This window comes from Hibiscus syriacus, unplaced genomic scaffold (genome assembly GCF_006381635.1).
Source record: "Hibiscus syriacus cultivar Baekdansim isolate YM2019G1 unplaced genomic scaffold, ASM638163v2 tig00112762_pilon, whole genome shotgun sequence".
NCBI lineage: Eukaryota > Viridiplantae > Streptophyta > Magnoliopsida > Malvales > Malvaceae > Hibiscus > Hibiscus syriacus.
This window is the reverse complement of record NW_024063399.1, coordinates 496,342-515,914: the sequence shown is the minus strand read 5'-3', so window position 1 is coordinate 515,914 and position 19,573 is coordinate 496,342. Positions and strand designations below refer to the sequence as shown.

Sequence of the window (19,573 nt, the reverse complement as noted above, 5' to 3'; positions counted from 1 at the left end):
ACATTTAGAAAACTAATTTAACATGATAACCAAAGGAAAAAATAACATGAGTAGACATGACAAGAGAAGAAACCCTCACCATGCCTTCTTTCCACTTGATTTTGGTAGCAGAGGCTAGGGATTCAAACTCGGGCCTAACAAGAAGAAGAGAATCGGGATGAAAAGCAAGAAAAAAAAGGAGAGATTGAAAGGAGTGGAAAACATTAGGTGGGGGAAGAAGCGGGAAAGGATGAAAATAATGGGGAAATTAGAATACGACTCCTAAAGATGACACACAATTAAAAGTATACTCCGTGTTTTTGCAAATTTTATGGATTATGACTATTAAATATAACACACATTATTGTAAGTCATAAATCGTTCAGATTTTAAAAAACATGACATTTATTTTATGACACACATGTTTTGCAAGTCATAAATTAGCGTGTGTCATCGTTTGTATTTCATTAAAGGTATATTTTCTTGTAGTGTTAGCGTTCTCGAAAAGTTCTATCAAATTTCAGGGCTACATCTTAATTCCTCCAAATGCGAGCTTTTCACTGCGGGAATCTCTTCTAGGGAACTAGAGATTATTAATCTTATTTCTGGCTTCAAACCTAAATCTCTTCCTGTTAAGTATCTCGACATCCCTCTTGTAACCCGTAAACTCACTGCGAAGGATTGTGAACCTCTTCTTGACAAAATTAGAAAATGTTTGCACCACTGGTCTGCCCGTAACCTCAGTTATGCGGGCAGACTTGAGCTAATACAGTCTGTTTTATTCAATATTAGTAATTTCTAGTGTAGACAACTTGCCCTTCCAGCCTCGACCTTAAAAACCGTGGATCAGCTTTGCTCACGGTTTTTTTGGAAAGGAGAAGACAAGTCTGCTACAGGGGCTCGGGTAAGTTGGGATAATATTTGCTGTACGAAGTCTGAAGGAGGCCTTGGTCTGATTAATATCTCCATTTGGAACAAAACTTGTATTATTAGCCTTATAAAGAAAATTCTTGCGGGTGATGGCTCTTTATGTGTTGCATGGCTTCAAAACTATACCCTTAAAGATAAGGAATTCTGGCATTTCAAACCTGGAACTAACGTCAGCTGGGGTTTTAGAAGGATTTTAAAGCTAAGACACACTGCTTCTCCTCTTATTTCTACTAGTTCGCTGCGGATTAAGCAAATTTGGGACAACGGTTGCAAGGATAGAAAGTACCTTGGCATCGTCTCATATGGTACCCTATGCATATACCTAAACATAACTTAATCACTTGGATGACCATTTTGAACAGGTTACCAACCAAAGATCGGTTACAAAGAATGGGAGTTCCCACAGATGGTCTCTGTGTTAATTGCAATTTATACCAAGAAACTAGAGACCATCTCTTTTTTAATTGCTCCATGGTTGTGCGTTTATGGAAATCCATCTTAAACTTGAACGGGATGAATCAGAATTTTTTGACATGGGATGATATGGTCAATCGTGCTAGCTTAACTTGGAAAGGGAAGTCCTTACTCACCACCTTTCTAAAAATCTCGTGGAATGCGTTCATTTATCACTTGTGGCAGAAACAGAATCAGAGAACATTTTGGGGTCGTATTCAGGCTGTTGATGAAATTCTCAAAGACATCATTGATACTGTTGGTATCCGACTTAGGGACAAAGCTATTAACATACTAGATCTTACTAACTTTAGCCTTTGTAATGTTTGGGGTATAGTCTAACCAATCATTGGTGTGTAATTAGGCTTTTTGGTTTATTTGGTTGTTGGTTGTAGCTTCACTGTACTTTTGGGTAATAAAATTTCGAATTATCCAAAAAAGAATATGACATAAAAACTTAATTAAATACTTTAATATAATTCAAAGATTTGATTGAATTCTTTGGCCTAAAGTTAAAAGGGTCTATTTAGTGGGATTCCATTTGACTTACGTCTGCACTACATAATATCACTTTCGATCTAGTGATAGAATATAATTATATGCATTATCAATAAATTTAATAATATATTATTAAAAATGAATTTAATTTTAAATTTAAGATGAATTAATTGTACAAGAGATCTTCAAACTATTACTTTTATTTTAAATTGGTCTCTGAATTATAATTTGTTTTATATCAGGTGCAGAAACTCCTCTAATACAGAATTTAAATCTTCAATCTCTTCAATGTCCAAATATTCCAGTTTGGAGAAAGGAGGAAGAGTTGAAGATGATGACGATGGTGCTTTTAATGCTGTCATCTTCAACTTTAGTGTCTCTTGGAGCGGTTCAACCTGGTTTTCGTCAACCTCAACTCTCCGACCAAATGGAACGGCGACATAGAAATAAGGGTTAGGACACAACTCGTGCAGCCGAATCTGAAAATCATATTCTTTCTCCTAAATGTACACATACTTTGCTGTTCCTGTAGGTCATAGGTTGCAAGAAACCCTTACACATACTTCTAAGATTATTCTGAGTTTGTACCATACAATATGACCTTATTCCTTTCTTTCTCCATCGCCACGCAAAAAAAGACTCCCAATTCTTTAACGTGCCTTAATTCTTTCCCTGTGCTTCAAATACTTCTTTTCCTCACCAAACTCCCTCGAAAACCCTTCTCGATTCATCGAAAAATATGTCCGATTCCGTCAGGTTGCCGGTTCGAGACTCCCGGCCTCAACCCAAGCCCATCAAACACCACCACTCCGCCCGCTACTACGCGCATCGAGTTCACGAAAGCTTCACCGCTAAAGCCACCAAAGTGCTATGTGCCATATTCTTGTTCATTTTTCTATTCGTTGGCGTTTTCTTCTTCATTTTATGGCTTAGTTTACACCCTCATCGTCCAAGGTTCCATACGATAGATTTCACCGTCCCCACGTTGGCTCAACAATCAGTGCTGGACAATTCTCTAATAACGTTCAATGTCACAGCCAGGAACCCGAACCAGCACATGGGTATCTATTACGACTACATGGTGGTGTCGGTCTTTTATAAAGATCAGTGAATCGGGTCGACTGCATTGTACCCCCCATTTTCCCTAAACCCCAGGACAACTACGATCGTGCAAGGTACAATTGGTGCAGCAACGCTTACTGTAAACACCGATGAGTGGAAGGAGTTTATGAATGATAGGCAACATGGGACTGTGGTTTTTTCGTTTAGAAATAACATCGGGAATAAGATTTAGGGATTCGGCATGGAAGAGTAAGCACCATAAAATGCAAGCAGATTGTGATGTTTCAGTGGGTTCCGATAGGTCGATGTTACCAGCTTGGAAGAACAAGAAATGCCCTGTCTATTTCACTTGATTCCTGTTCCATTTTGTTTTGGTTAGATTCGGAGTTGTTTGATGATATTTTTTTAAGTATAAATCCTTATTTCAGTATTTAGTTTAATATTATTAATGAAGTTCAAAAAATTTGCGACCCGTATATTCTGAGTATAATTAATGATACTGCTATCCTGGTGGAAACTGAAGCCGCGGGGGCCAAAAAATTTGCGACTAAAGAGAAGAATATTTCAAGTTCTCAAACACTTTACACCCTTATACAGTGTACGCCGGACTTATCAGGAACCGATTGCGGTCTATGTCTGCGAGGAGCAATAGCATATCTTCCACCCGGGCCGGAAGGCGGAACATCTTTTAATCATAGCTGTATCGTCAGATATGAACTTAGCCTCTCCTATAATCAAACAGCAGTTGTTGCTCTGAGCTTCTGACCCCTTCAGTTCGAGGTTTGGCTCACGAAAACTTCCATTCTTGACTTTTCTCCTAGATTTTGTGTTGTTCATGAATACTGAAATCAGGATTCTTTACATTATATATATATATATGTCATGCTTGTATAGCAAATGTGCACATTCATCATCACGGCTGCCTTGTAATCAAGATTATCTTATGGGATGAATATGTATGTGTCGTAACCGGTTTTCGTCCGGGCACGAAATTTTACTTGGCGGGAAAAATAATGTGGATAAATGGATTTTATTGAAATGTTTTGGGAGTCGCCATCGCAGCCTTTTGGGTCAGGTAGGTCGAATACCTAAAAATCATCTTTTAAAAGAGTTTTTAAGAAAGCATCAGTTAAAATATAAATTGGTCTGCATTTAACAAAAAATCCGTTCTTTTTAATAATAAAAAAAAGAGATTCGTGGTCGATTATATTTGGGGAAAGATTAGCACCCCACAACGCCCAAAATTGGTCCTGCCGATTATAAATTGTCTTTAAGAATTCGAATATAAATTTAATTTATGATCCTATTATTTCGTATTTAATTAGATGATTCTAAGGAAGAAAAAAAATATTAAATAATTTTTATAGATCATAAATAAAATATTTATTTATTTAAAACATCAAAAAATGAATCTAGTTACTTTAAGATTGTCATTTCTTAATGTTTGAAAAATAATTAAATATTAAAAAATAATTTTTCCTAAGAAAATAATTTAAATAAACAATATTTATTTTCTGATTTTTATAAGTAGGATATTTTTTTATTTTTAAAATACCAGAATATGACATCTAGTTATATTAAGACTGCCCTTTTCTTTGATATTAAAATAAATAAATATTAAGAAGAATATAATGAAAAATAATGAAGTAAATATATATATATATATATATATAAATAAGATATTTATTTATTTTTAAAATACCAGAATAAGACGTCTAGTTGTTTTAAGACCGCCATTTCTTAATATTTAAAAATAAATAAACATTATTATTTTATCAAATATATATTTATATACAACAATAACAACAAAACCCTATTCTCATATGCAATGGGGTAAGGGGGAGGTAGGGTAGTAGGCTGCCCCCAATACTAGGTTGAGAGCAGCTTCCGTGGAAGCGACAGTTAGAAAAATTAAAAGTAAAGATAGAAATGCCATGCATGTATAAATAAATAAATAGTTGAACATTCTTCATATGCAGTCTACATATGTGCGACTGAAATGTGAAGTAATCCCTGCATAAAAATCTCTGCATATCGACAGAAACGTAAGACCCGACTAATATTTAAAAAGAGCAAAACTTGAAGTAAAGGATACACAAAATTCAACGATAGCAAGCAACGAGAAGGAATAAAGTCAAATGTGTTAAAACCTAAACTAAAGCAACACTACTCCGCTACCGTAGTTCTAAGCCTTCATAAATTCCAATGACAGAAACGTAAAAAGAAGTCATGGAAATTACTACAAATGTATAAAAAGAAGACAGAGATGATATACCCTATGGATATGATATGTACTACTCAGTTACCCTGATCTTAAGTCTCCATACTTTCTTATCAGAGGTCATGTCCTCAGTAAGGGCTAAATCCTTTAAATCAAATCTCAAGCAGTCTTCCCACTTCCGCCTTGGTCGTCCTCTCCTTCTGGCACCGTCGACTGTAATCGACTCCACCCTCCTGATCGCATCCGATGGTTGTCGCCTAAGGACATGCCCAAACCACCGTAGTCTTCCCTCCTCAATTTTTCGGGTATAGGCACCACCCCCAAGGACATCCTAATAGCAGAGTTTGGTGTCATGTCCCACAGAGTCCTACCACATGCCCATCGAAGCATTCTCATTTCTGCGGCCTCCATCCTCCTTACGTGATCCTTCTTGATTGCCCAACATTCTGATCCATACAGTAACGCTGGTCTTATTGCCATTCTAAATAATATTTAAATAATGACTAAAATAAATAAAATTAAAACTATAAGATTAAATTCCAAAATATAAAAATTAACAGTCAAAAATTAAAATATTAGTGATTAAAATACAATATATTAAAATTAAAAGCTCTAATTCAAAATATTATGAAATATAATAATTAACAGTGTAATTAAAAGCTCTAATTAAAGGGACTAAACATATATTTACCCTACATATTTAAACATAGATATACTGTGACTAAATTATAAATAAAATTAAATTCGAATGTTGAATTAAAATATATGAAAATTTATTATAGTGACTAAATTATAATAAAGAAAAATTAAAATATATAATTAAAACATATGAAAATTGATTTTAATGACCAAATTGCAAAGATACAAACATAGAGGGTATGCACGTATGGTTTGACCATGCGAGAAATTACACAAGGACCCTCGCCAAAACGGCGTCGTTTTGATGAGGGTATTTATACCCCTTTAAACCGGCCCAAGGGCCATTTAGCTTCATTTCTTCTCTTTGGTTCTCTTTCTAAGAGAAAAAACCCTCTCTCTCTCTCTAGGCTCTCTCCCCGGAGAGAGAGCCGGCCACCGACCGGCAGCCATGATCTGCCGCCAGCACTGCCGTGGTGGCTAAAAATTACAAAAATACCCCAATTTGTAGATCTCACCAACCTAAAACTGAATCCAGCCTCCCCTTTCTCTAAAATTTCCCAGAATTCCGTAGATCTGAAATTTTACCTTCGAGATTCGGTGATTTCAGACGACTTTTGGGCTCTGGTAAGTTCTTATCTTCTTCGTTTTGTTTTCCGGTTGGTTGATGGTTGTCGAATGTTGTTGTGTTGGTGTTGATTTGCTCTCGGTGGTTGTAATTCTTGCTTCGTTTCGTGTTGGTTTTTGCTGTCCTCCTTCTTTTTTTGTTTACAGGTGGTCGATGGATTTTTATAGCCATCGACAGTGTTCTCTTCGGACCGGTCATAAGAATGGCCCTCGGTGAGTCACCAAACCTCTAGTGATGACTCATAATAGGGTCTCGACGTGGGTGGTGACACGGCGCTTCTGGAGGCTTCATCGAGGTGGCGACATCGTGGCTGTAGCGAATTCGAGCACCTGGCAGTAGAGTGTCGGGAGTGTGTAGATGTGGGGTGGCTGGAAGCTCTTGGAGGCAACGGTTCATCTTCCCAGCGGCAGTTGGGTGTATGGGATAAATCCTAATTGATTAGGGTTTCTATTGGGCCACCGAGTTTGGGCTTGTAAACTGGGCCTGTGTTCTTGTAATTATTTTTAATAATAATAATAATAATAATTATTATTATTATATAATAATACAAAAAAATAATACGATATTAATAATAATAATTTAAAAATAATAATTTAAAAAGAAAAAAATTAGTGTCTACAGTTGCCCCTTTTTGCTCATTCTTGTGTTAACAAGAATAGAGCAAAGACGAAAAAAACAATAATTTTTTCATTTGGCTTCTTTTGAGTAGGATGGAAATGTTGAAAACATTCTGCCCAGAGGTCTTATCATCTTGCTCGGAAGGCTTACAGATGACCCGGAGGATTTAAGATCAAGAAACCTTTGAAAATCAGTTTCTTAAAATCTCATTTGAAACATCCTGCACTGGAGGTCTTATGGATGACTCGAAGGTTTTGAAAACATCATGCACTGAAGGGCTTATAGATGACCTGAAGGTTTTGAAAACATCATGCATTGAAGGTCTTACAGATGATCCGAAGGTTTTGAAAACATCATGCACTGAAGGGCTTATAGATGACCCGAAGGTTTTTGAATAACATCATGCACTGAAGGGCTTACAGATGACCCGAAGGTTTTGAAAACATCATTCACTGAAGGGCTTACAGATGATCCGAAGGTTTTGAAAACATCATGCACTGAAGGTCTTATAGATGACCCGAAGGTTTTTGAATAACATCATGCACTGAAGGGCATACAGATGACCCGAAGGTTTTGAAAACATCATGCACTGAAGGGCTTACAGATGACCCGAAGGTTTTTGAAAATATCATGCACTGAAGGGCTTACAGATGACCCGAGGATTTTGAAAACATCATGCACTGAAGGGCTTACAGATGACCCGAAGGTTTTGAAAACATCATGCACTGAAGGGCTTACAGATGTGGGAAATAGTTACTAAGTAAGAAACTTTGAAAATCATTTTCTTACTATTCAACAATTTCATTTTCAGAAAAGATTAAATGAGAAACTTTGGAAATCGTTTTCTCATTTTTTGAAATAACTTGTTGATTGGGTAGCATGCCCCACTTCAAAATAATGTTTCTTCTGTGGATTGCGTCCATCTATTCTTCAGATGTTTATGTGATTCTTGCATTTGAGGTTTTAAATTTTACCTTCTTCTTGTAAGGTATCATGAATATTCTTTTTTCATACGAAAATCTGGAAAAAAAACCTTATGTTTAAATGCAATCAAATGTATCAATGTAATGCATTGTTTATTGTGCAAATGATGTTCTTATGAATGCATGAATGTTGATGCAATCTTTATTTGACTTCAAAGTGGTGAACTTGGTCTTCATTCTCTTCATCATTTATTTCCAGGGTTACCTTTGGATATCAATGAAGCAACTTATGTTATCTTTCTGAAGAATCATCTGATCAACTTGTATTTTGTATTTTCTTTGCTTCATTTAAGTCTTAGAAGAAATGTTTCATTTTTGGAACTCTTGTTTTAGTCAGAACTATGACCTTGATGTCCCCAATTTTGTCTTAATAACATCAGTTTTCTTCATCTGAACTTGTGTAGAAATCCAATAAAGTTTTCATCTTTGAAAAGAGAATCTATCATCTTTGAAGAGAGAATCTATCATCTTTGAAGAGTGTAGAAGTATATATGCTTGACTCAGCAAATTAATTATGAGATCAACGTCTGTTCTGATTTGACTCTTGAAAACGTCATAAGGAGGATTTATCCTAATTTCTTTCATGTCTCCACATCTAATTGTATCTCGAACAAAGCCATTCAGACCATATCATGTCGAGATGTTTAACAACAACCTGTCGTTCAACCTTAGTTGGCTCCACTAGTTTCTTGTTGTTAAAATTTTCAGCTTCCCTTCTGTGGAAAGAAATCTTCATCATATCTCACTTATAACCTTGGGGTTGAAGAAGTCATTCTTTATCTTGCATCAATAAATGGAAACCATATGATCACAACATTGGTTCAACACCATAATCACTGGTTCGTAAAATATTTGACAACACATTCATCCAGTGTGGCTTCTGTACAGATGTTTCGAAAACATTTGACACACATATTCATCCTTTCCTGTGGCTTCTGTACAGATGTTTCGTAAAATATTTGACAACATATTCATCCTTTCTTGTGGCTTCTTCACAGATGTTCATAAAATATTTGACAAACATTCATCATTTTCTGTGGTTTCTGCACAGATTTCTGGTCAGGGGAGCCCTTTTATAGTGTTCAGAACTTTTGTATGATGTCACAAGACCACTTGAGAACAAAACTCGATGGGAATACAAGTGAGATGTTGGCGTGTTTCATGACCAAAAAGTTGGTCAAATTCACAAAATATGCTAGTACCGAATCGAATAAGATACCAACTCATCTTGATATCATCTCGGGCAAGGGCCAATGTGATACTGATCACGTTTTCTTCTATAATGAGTGTTGTAGGACGTAGAAACACATCCGCTATAGGATCCATGTACAGAATGAGGTCCATGGAATTCTTGCTGCTGTAGATGAAACGCACATGATAAACCAAATAGATGAAAATTCAGTTCACCCTTAATGCAATGATAACCCTAGTAAGAAAGGGAATAAGGGTAATATACGTAAGCTGAGCCTCTTTATTCAATGTCATCAAGTAAATAAAAACTGATGTGAAAAACAGCTTCGTAACCTCAACAACATGATTGAAACTAACTGCCAGGAATCTCAAAGAAATTGTTCAATCATTACTGACGCACATAATACAAGTTCAAAGTCGAGATCTTGAGGAACTGAACCCTGGATCAAATGGTCTGCATAGAGACCAAATTCAAAGAACACGTTGTCATGTGATACATAGTTAAGAAGATTGGGTATTTGAAACCATTATCTTCATACCTTTCTGTCTCATTGGAAATATTTGCTCAAGTCAATGATCTTGACACATGATGATGTGGGTCTTTCACCATGCCCCAACATTTGTTAATATGAACGTTCAAAATACATCAACATTCCTGATTCTTATTGAAATGAGCTTTCAGTATGTCCTAGCATTTGCTTCTTGTTGATGTAAGCTTTCAAAATGCCTCGACATTTTTTCCCATACTGATGTGAGCCTTCAAAATGCCCCACATGTATCTGTCTGAAGTGGCCTTAAAAATGCCCAAACATTTGTTGATACAGATGTTAAAAATGCGTTTAACATTACTTCTTGCTGAGATGAGCCTCCAAGAATGCCCAAATATTCATATTGCTATGAGACTTTAAAATGCCCCACATAGATTATTTCTGTTTGAATTAGGCATTCAAAATGCCCTAACATTCTATTTCTAGTTGAAATTGGCTTTCAAGATGTCACACGGATTTGTCTGAATTTGGTCTTCAAAATGCCCTAAATATTCTAAACTGTAAGGCTTACTCTCAACGTCTGTTTGACTTGAATATCATGATCACCACGAGGTCCAATTTTGACAATGTACTGGTATGGATACTTGTGGCTTTATTCGTGCCCCAATTTGTTAATCTTGAATGCTCTCATTCTAGTGTCACTAAACAACAGTTTTCAAGTAACTTGAGGAATTCTCTTCATATTGTCACAAATTTAAGAAGTAATCAATCATTCGGACGGAAATGTCTGAGATATGTGCCTCTTCTGAATGAGGTTACCATTTTCTAGATTTGGAGGATCTAGTCGGACAGAGTGGTATAAATTGCTTGGTAATCCATTCCAGGTCGACACAGTGGCTTATCATATTTCGGTCTTAAGAGACATGTTCCCCAGGGGTATCATGTTATGTCTCTTTATCTAGGATCTGTGCTGCAGAGATTTCCTTTTACGGCTTGTCATACCTTTTAAAGTAGATGGCAAGAACTGAATAATGATCGGTTGGAGGAATTGATGAGATATGCAAGAACTGAATGGTGATCGGTTGTAGAAATTGATGAAATGTACAAGAACTAAATGGTGATCGGTTGGAGCAATTGATGAATAGATTTGGCGTATTCGACCTTGTTGTCGGTGGCATTCCGTGTAACAACCTTACCGAAATACTAAACATCATCGGGATGGACTCGAGAATTTTTGTTTGTGTCTTTCTTGCAATGACTGCTACAGTGACTGTCTCTTCTGCTGCTTCAAGATATATCACACTCTTCCCGAACCATGGAAAGGTTTAGTTGATGATAAAACTGGTTATCTCTACTTTTGGAATCTTGTAACCAATGTTGCCCCATATGAAAGGTCTATAAGTGTAGAATCTGTTCCAATGTCCTATTCTGTGCCATAAGTTCTCAGATTCAAGTTCAGCAATCTTCTGAAGGACATAATGGATATAATCCTGACAAAGAAAATGATCAGTATAGAAGAAGTAGCAATGATGTATCAAGACTTGAGTCAACATCTCGGTATAACCAGAGTACAAGTAGTGGACTTGTTCATTCCCATAATACATATTAATGGGACTTATAACTCTGTGATGTAATCTTCTAGAGAACATGGATTGATGGCTGGGGAAAATAATTTGTCTGATGATGTTTATCGCCCTCAGCATGAGATAAGTGATAATCTTTCTTGATGAATTGCTAATAATGTCACAGGAGAGCGTCACAAGTTCAATTCTCCAGACTTTATGGCTTCTTGGACCACTTGCTTTCAAGAAAATGAAATGTTTCATCATTCTAGCCTCGTTCATTCTTTTTCTTAAATAGAGGTAGAATAGGCAACAACTTGCTTCAAGGACCTTCCTCATTTGAGACTGTCCTGTTTGAAAATGTTTTTTCTCTTTTCTTTATCAAAGAATGAAAGAATTTTGTAAAGTGTTACCTATCATAGATTCACAATAGAATCAAATCATAAGCATAAATTCAAAGAATATCAAAAGAATCAACAGTTCTTTAATGTTTGAGAATTATAGCTCTTTGACAAGTATCAAGATTTATGGGTTAGTTTTAGGATGGCTTTCATATTTTCTATGGTTACATCTATTTAAGATGTCACTCCTATATCTCTTTGTGAACATTGTCACATACCTTGCTTTAAGGACTTGGTATTTTAACCTAATGCGTACAAAATGACAGAATCTAGCATAACGGTTACTAGACCATCTAGAATACTTTCATTTCAATTCTCTGAAATACTTGATAAAGCAATGTGAAAACATCGATCTAATAACCATATTTCTGTGTGTACGTGTGTGAAATAGACTATAACAAGTTTTCTTTTGCCATTTTAACTAGCTGAATTCAGCTTTATTGACATTAGTCTTCATTGGACTAATTAAACAGTTCAACCCATCACAATGTCTTTGACTTGACAATCACAGTGGAGCAAACACCGAACTGCCAAATACCCAATCAAGGTCATGCTTTGAATATATGACTCTTTTTTTGACATTAGCCTTCATTGGACTAATTAGATGGTTCAACTCATCACAATGTCTTTGACTTGACAATCATAGTGGAGTAAACACCGAACTGCCAAATACCCGATCAAGGTCACGCTTTGAATATATAACTCTTTTTTTTTTACTTTTTTAGGAGAACTGTTATAGCCTATGTGTTTGGTAGAATTCAGAAAATCTCATTACCAAATTTCAATTTCCAAGCAATAAACTTTATACTAGACTTGTCAAAGTTTCATCGTCAAACTTCATCAATAGAAAAGCAATCTAGTCAGTTTTGCAATGTTACACAAGATGCCCCACGTTGTATGCTCCTATATATAAATACCAAGCCTTTTTGTAATTCCTTTCAATAGGATAAGGCTATCTCATATTTGTAATAGGATAGTGTTTGGGTATATTTCATCTGAGGTAAGGTTAAGGGTCCTTGCTTTTCTGGTTTTCAATCCTAATATTTTGTCAAAGCTTATAACTCTAATCATGAGGAACTTTTTAATCCAGTTGATATTCAAGAACTACAAGATTGCAAAATTGACTCAATGCTCATAACCTTACAAGCAACACAAATTTATTTATTGCACAAAAGTGGAGAACGGAATAAAAACATGTTCAAACAAGATGCTGAAAATAGAAAGGTTCTACAGTGGTAGATAATAACTTCCACTTATTATTTATCTTGTTTTATAATTCCTCGAATGTCGTTGTGTACTTGGCCCAGGATTTTCATCCTTATTTGCCCCCCCATTCTTGTGTCAAGACTCCCTTGTCAACAAGCGTCTCTATTTCTTTTAACGGTGGCCAACAACTCCCTGTTGAATGTCCATTACCCCAAGTGAAAATTACAACACTACCTTGATCATAACTATGAGCAGAAGGGTTTGGTGGCACTTTCGTTGGTCTTGGTGTGATGTATCAACCTTTAACCAAATGAGGGTACAAGTCTGAAATGGAAGTTTGGAACACTTCCAAAGTTTTTCTTGATCGCATGACTTTCTTTGGTCGATCCGAACAACTACTTGCTCTTTTTCTTTTGCAGTGACGAGGATTCTGGATGCCACATTCATTCACATCATCAGCTTTTGCTCTTTGATCCGTCGGGCTCTTGGATGTGACTTTTGAGTTTCCTTTGCTGATTACATTTTTAATTAATTCTCCATTTATCAATAAACTCTTGAATTCCTTCATCAGATTTGCCAGCATTAACTCGAAGAAAGGAGCATGAAGGGAATCACGAAACATATGCGATATCTCTTCTTCTAACATGGGAGGTTGAACTTGTACTGCCCTCCTCTCCATGGCATACCCTTGAAACCCTTCAATGGCTTTCATTTTTACACCTTGAAGATCCATATGTTTGGGGGCTAAGCCATTAACATACCGATATGTCCCAAAAATGCATCAGCTAGATCAACTCATCTCTTGATTTGTTCTTGGGTCAACTGATTGTACCAGACTACAGTTGGTCCAACGAGGCTATCATGGAAAGAGTGAATTAACATATCATCAGAACTTAAATATCCTACCATTTTTCTGTAAAACATTCTCAGGTGGATTAGGGGACAATTGGTGCCATTATATTTCTCAAAATCTGGCATTTTGAATTCATGGGGAATAACCAAATCTGGAACCAAGCTGAGATCTCTTGCTTCTAATTCTTTGTGGAAGGCATTAACACTTTTCATATTTCTGATTGTTTCATCTGTCTTCTTAAATCTCTCCTCATATTGCGAATAATTAATGAGGTTATTCTTTGGATTTGATTGGGATGCCCTAGGGTATGTTATCATTCTCGACTCTTCAATCTGATAGCATGGTTGCTCTTTATCAGTTATCTCTTCTTTATCAGATGACATCTCTTGAATAATTTGATTTGATCAATCTGGTACTGAATTCGATGCTTCTTTCCTTGTATCTTGAAGTAATCATGTCAATTGTTCTGGCCACTGATCTTGTAATCCCTAATAAGATTGCTCTATTATTTTCATGATGATGATACATTAATATGAATGAATGATCTCGGTTTTACTGTTACAAAAACCTTTCATGAATTATTTACATGTTTTTATAATTAATGTATAACAATACTTAAATAAATAAATGTAATGTAAATGCGAAAATGCATAAATGCAAAAATAAGAATGCAAACTGTGCAATGCAAAAGCAAACATAAAAGTATGAATACAAAATGAAAATGCAAAGATGTGAAATACAAATGCATGTATGAAAAGGTGTTACTCAAGAGTGATCATCTTAAAACAGATTTCATTGAACACAAAAGTTTCGGTACATCAAGCAAAACTTTACATGTAGGGGATAACTTTCACTCCTAATTTCTCTATTTCCTTTAAAATCCAAATTAACTTCCACTCATGCTCAGGTGTGGAGTTTTCAATCTACTTTAATTCTCTCGTGAAGCCAGCTAAGTCCACCATCTTATGAGCCACATTGTTTGCTTGAGCAGTAACTTCCTTCATGATATTTTCTTTCATCTTCCGTGTCAATTCTCGGAGTTGTAAACAGTGTTGTTCGTTTTTTTTGTAAGAGAATCTTTGTGTTCAAGAAGTTCTTGTATTAGATATCTACAATCATCTAAACATTTCATCAATGTCTTGTTTCTGGTCTTAGTGACTTATAATTCAGTATCAATCTCATGTTGATGAATCTGATATGATACTTCCATGTTGGTCATAGCACTATTCAATCTTTGATTTTCGACTTGACATTTTTCAATTTAACGACAGTTGTAATGCGTCTTTCTTCTGTAACTCGTAAATCATGAGAAAACTTATTGGCTCGTCTTTCATGTATCTTGCAGTTCTTTTTCAATTTGGTGACCCCTGTTATCCACTCTTTTGGGGTGTTTCCTATGGCAGCATTTCGAAAGGCTTGACTGACCTTCTGGAAATCTTCATGCATGGTTTCCATTTTGGTGCTCAATTTATCATTTTCAATCTTTAAATGATGTATTTGAGCCCCAGACCTTAGTAATCTTCTTCATTCTGGACACCCCTACTGATACTCTTACCTTTGAACACTTCTGGTATTAATCTAGCAGGACCTTTAGTTACCAAACTAGGTCGATCATTTATCATAAATTGTAAGGTTCCATGATCCAAAAGACTTTGGACTCGACGTTTGAAGGCAAGACAATTCTCAATGGTATGTCCTTGAGCTCCGGCATGATATTCACAATAAACGTTGATGTCATACCAATTCAAATACGGAGGTTGGAATGGTTTTATGTAGTACGGAACCACTTATCACACTTCAAGTAGCTTCTCATATAACTCTTTATATGATATAGGGATATCATCAAAATGAGAACCGCCTTTTGTCTTGGATTGAACCTGAGTTTTAGACGCCGGGAGCAGGCTAAACTTCGACGATTTCAAATTACATGATTTCTTCTCATCTCTGGGAGCTTTTACAGTTGTCACCATTTCTTTGGTATCTCCAGACAATTTGTGAATACGAATGATGGTTGTCTGTAATTTCTCAAATTGGTTAAGATCCGAAGTTCCTTGTATATCTGAGTTTACAAGGTTATGTTCATTGGCCTTTCTCTCTTTTGTACAGGAATCTCTTTTCCTTTGGCCAAAACAGATATTCTACCCATCATCTTGGACATCTGCTCTCTTATTTCTCATATCTCCTTTTGGTCTTCAATGGGCATACAATCTTTGGGTGTATAGCTCTCCTCTATCTTCGGAGTTCCCTCCGGATGCCATTCCTTGGCTGTGTCATAGTTTGCTTGATCATAAAACTTTTTTTCCATTTATGAAAACTTTCTAATTTGATGAACATCTTTCAAATCAACACCTTTTGGTCATACCAAGATCATGCAATGCAAGCACAAGAAATCAATATAAACAAATTAGAGCAAAATAAAATAAAATAAAAAATAAAATGGTTAGTACTAATTAATAGAAAGAAAAGATTCTTATTTATCATGGTATATAAATAAATCCTAACCTCATGCTTTCTAGTTTCATGCTTTGTTTGGAAAAATTAACCTAACCGCATGATTACTAGTTCGCATGCATTTATTCAGAAAAAAGAAAATCAATCAAATAAATTGAAAGCTAGAGCTTATTTCTCCTTTGTGTACACCTACGGACAGGGTTTCAGCATTGTCTTAGATCAGGTGAAGTTCTAGGGTTTATATATGCATGGTTTCGATTCTAAGAGTAAAGGTACTCGAATTGTCCTTGTTGGTGCCCCCTTGGGCTACCAAACCCTCAATCCTAGTCCATCACAGACTTAAGCGGATCGAGTTCAATTCGAGCGGACACATTTTCATATGTCTAACACGGAGAATAAATTCTCACAAAGACATAGGATATATGAACCCCGAAAGTTACTTGCTATGTCTGAAATGGAGAATAAATTCTCACGAAGACATCGCTTTCACTCCCATTTAAAAGGGAAAAGAGCTCGGGTATAGAGCTTATGTTATGCAATGCAAGTGTTGTGTGTGAGGAGAAATTTTCACACAAAAATTAATAACTAAAATCAAAAATATAAACATTAATATATAAGGATATAAAAATAATAAAGGATAAAAAATAATAAAAATTGAATGAAATAAAAAGAATCATAAATTAAATAAAATTGGATTCTCAATTTCTAATTATAGAGACAACATATAATCGACTTAGGTTGACTAGGAAAAGTCCCCAGTGGAGTCGCCAAGCTATCGTAACCGGTTTTCATCCGGGCACGAAATTTTACTTGGCGGGAAAAACAATGTGGATAAATGGTTTTTATTGAAATGTTTTGGGAGTCTCCATCGGCCTTTTGGGTCAGGTAGGTTGAATACCTAAAAATCATCTTTTAAAAGAGTTTTTAAGAAAACATTAGTTAAAAGATAAACTGGTCTGCATTTAACCAAAAATTCGTTATTTTTAATAATAAAAAAGTGATTCGTGGTCGATTACGTTTGGGGAAGGATTAGCACCCCCACAACGCCCAATCCCTGTCGATTATAAATTGTCTCTAATAATCGAATTTAAGAATTCGAATATAAATTTAATTTATGATCCTATTATTTCGTATTTTAATCGGATGATTCTAAGGAAGAAAAAAATATTAAATAATTTTTATAGATCATAAATAAAATATTTATTTATTTAAAACATCAGAAAATGACATCTAGTTGCTTTAAGACTGCCCTTTCTTAATGTTTGAAAAATAAATAAATATTAAAAATAATAATTTTCCTAAGAAAATAATTTAAATAAAACAATATGTATTTTTTGTTTTTTATAAGTAAGATATTTATTTATTTTTAAAATACCAGAATAGGACATCTAGTTATATTAAGTCTGCCATTTTCTTTGGTATTAAAAATAAATAAATATTAAGAAGAATATAATGAAAAAATAATGAAGTATATATATATATATATATATATATATATATATATATATTTATAAATAACATATTTATTTATTTTTTAAAATACCAGAATAGGACGTCTAGTTATTTTAAGACCGCCCTTTCTTAATATATAAAAAATAAATAAACATTATTATTTAATCAAATATATATTTATATGAATAAATAATATTTAAAATATTAAATTAAACATATTAAAAAATAATAATAATAAATTTCAATTAAATAATGACTAAAATAAATAAAATTTAAACTCTAAGATTAAAGTGCAAAATATAAAAATTAACAATCAAAAAATTAAAATATCAGTGATTAAAATAAAACATATTAAAATTAGAATCTCTAATTCAAAATATTATGAAATATAATAATTAAAAGTGTAATTTAGCCATATATATTTATTCGGGATTAAAATAAAAGTTAATTAAATTAAAGGGACTAAATAGATATTTACCCTAAATATTTAAACATAGATATACGGTGACTAAATTATAAATAAAATTAAATTTGAATGCTAAATTAAAATATATGAAAATTTATTATAGTGACTAAATTATAATAAAGAAAAATTAAAATATATAATTAAAACGTATGAAAATTTATTTTAATGACCAAATTGCAAAGATACAAACATAGAGGGTCTGTGCGTATGGTTTGACCATGCGAGATATTACACAGGGACCCCTCACCAAAAACGGCGTCGTTTTGATGAGGGTATTTATACCCCTTTAAATCGGCCCCAAGGGCCATTTAGCTTCATTTCTTCTCTATGGTTCTCTCTCTGAACTCTCTCTCTTCTCTCTAAACTCTCTCCCCGGAGAGAGAGCCGGCCATCGGCCGACAGCCATGATTTTTCGCCAGCACCGTCGCGATGGCCGAAAATTAGAAAAATACCCCAATTTGTATATCTCACCAACCTAAAACCGAATTCGGCCTCCCCTTTCTCTAAAATTTCCCTGAATTCCGTAGATCTGAAATTTTACATTTGAGATTCGATGATTTCAGACGACTTTTGGGCTCTGGTAAGTTCTTATCTTCTTCATTTTGTTTTTCCGGTTGGTTGATGGTTGTCGAATGTTGTTGTGTTGGTGTTGATTTGCTCTCGGTGGTTGTAGTTCTTGCTCTGTTTCGTGTTGGTTTTTGCTGTCCTCCCTCCTTTTTTTGTTTGCAGGTGGTCGATGGCTTCTTATAGCCATCGATAGTGTTCTCTTCGGACCGGTCATAAGAATGGCCCTCGATGAGTCACCAAACCTTTAGTGGTGACTCACAATAGGGTCTCAATGTGGGTGGTGACACGGCACTTCTAGAGGCTTCATCGAGACGGCGGCGTCGTGGCTGCAAGATTAATGGTAATCATGGGGGAAAAAAAGAGAAATCTTCATAATTTTAAAATAAAGAATGACTCCAATTGATCAGTCATGGATAAATCAGATGACGATGTCTAATCTTCAATGTTGAAAATTTCTTAATTGATCGAAGACTTATTACTTGTAAATTTGCGTTCCAAAGGGGATGAACGAAGAAATAAGTCTCTTTTTCCCCCCTTAATATTGCTTTCCCATGTATTTTAATCTTATTTTCAGTTTAACTTTTTTAATATCATTCTGTTTAAAATAAAAAAAAAAAAGTTAGAAAATTAAAGAAAATCTTTTTTTATAGTTTGGTAACTAACAATCTTTAATTTTTTTAAATAACCAGAGTATTTTATTTATCGAAAGTCGTATCAACAAACGTCTTGCCAATTATAGACTGAATAAATATAGTCAAGACCATCGAAATAAAATATAACAATGATCGCTTAGTGATAGTCTGATAAACAAAACCATTAACAAGTGAAGCAACGACGTACATAAACTGAACACACCAACGGCTTCGAGCATCAAAACATAGAGGAGAAAAAACTTGAAGAATAACTAAAATGGTCAATGAAAAAACGA

The 19,573-nt window shown here is 34.8% G+C and overlaps 1 pseudogene; it reads left to right on the top strand.

Moving 5' to 3' along the window:
• The first annotated feature begins 2,599 nt into the window (after positions 1-2,599).
• On the top strand, positions 2,600-3,275 carry LOC120183425 (annotated as a pseudogene).
• Positions 3,276-19,573: the final 16,298 nt, after the last annotated feature.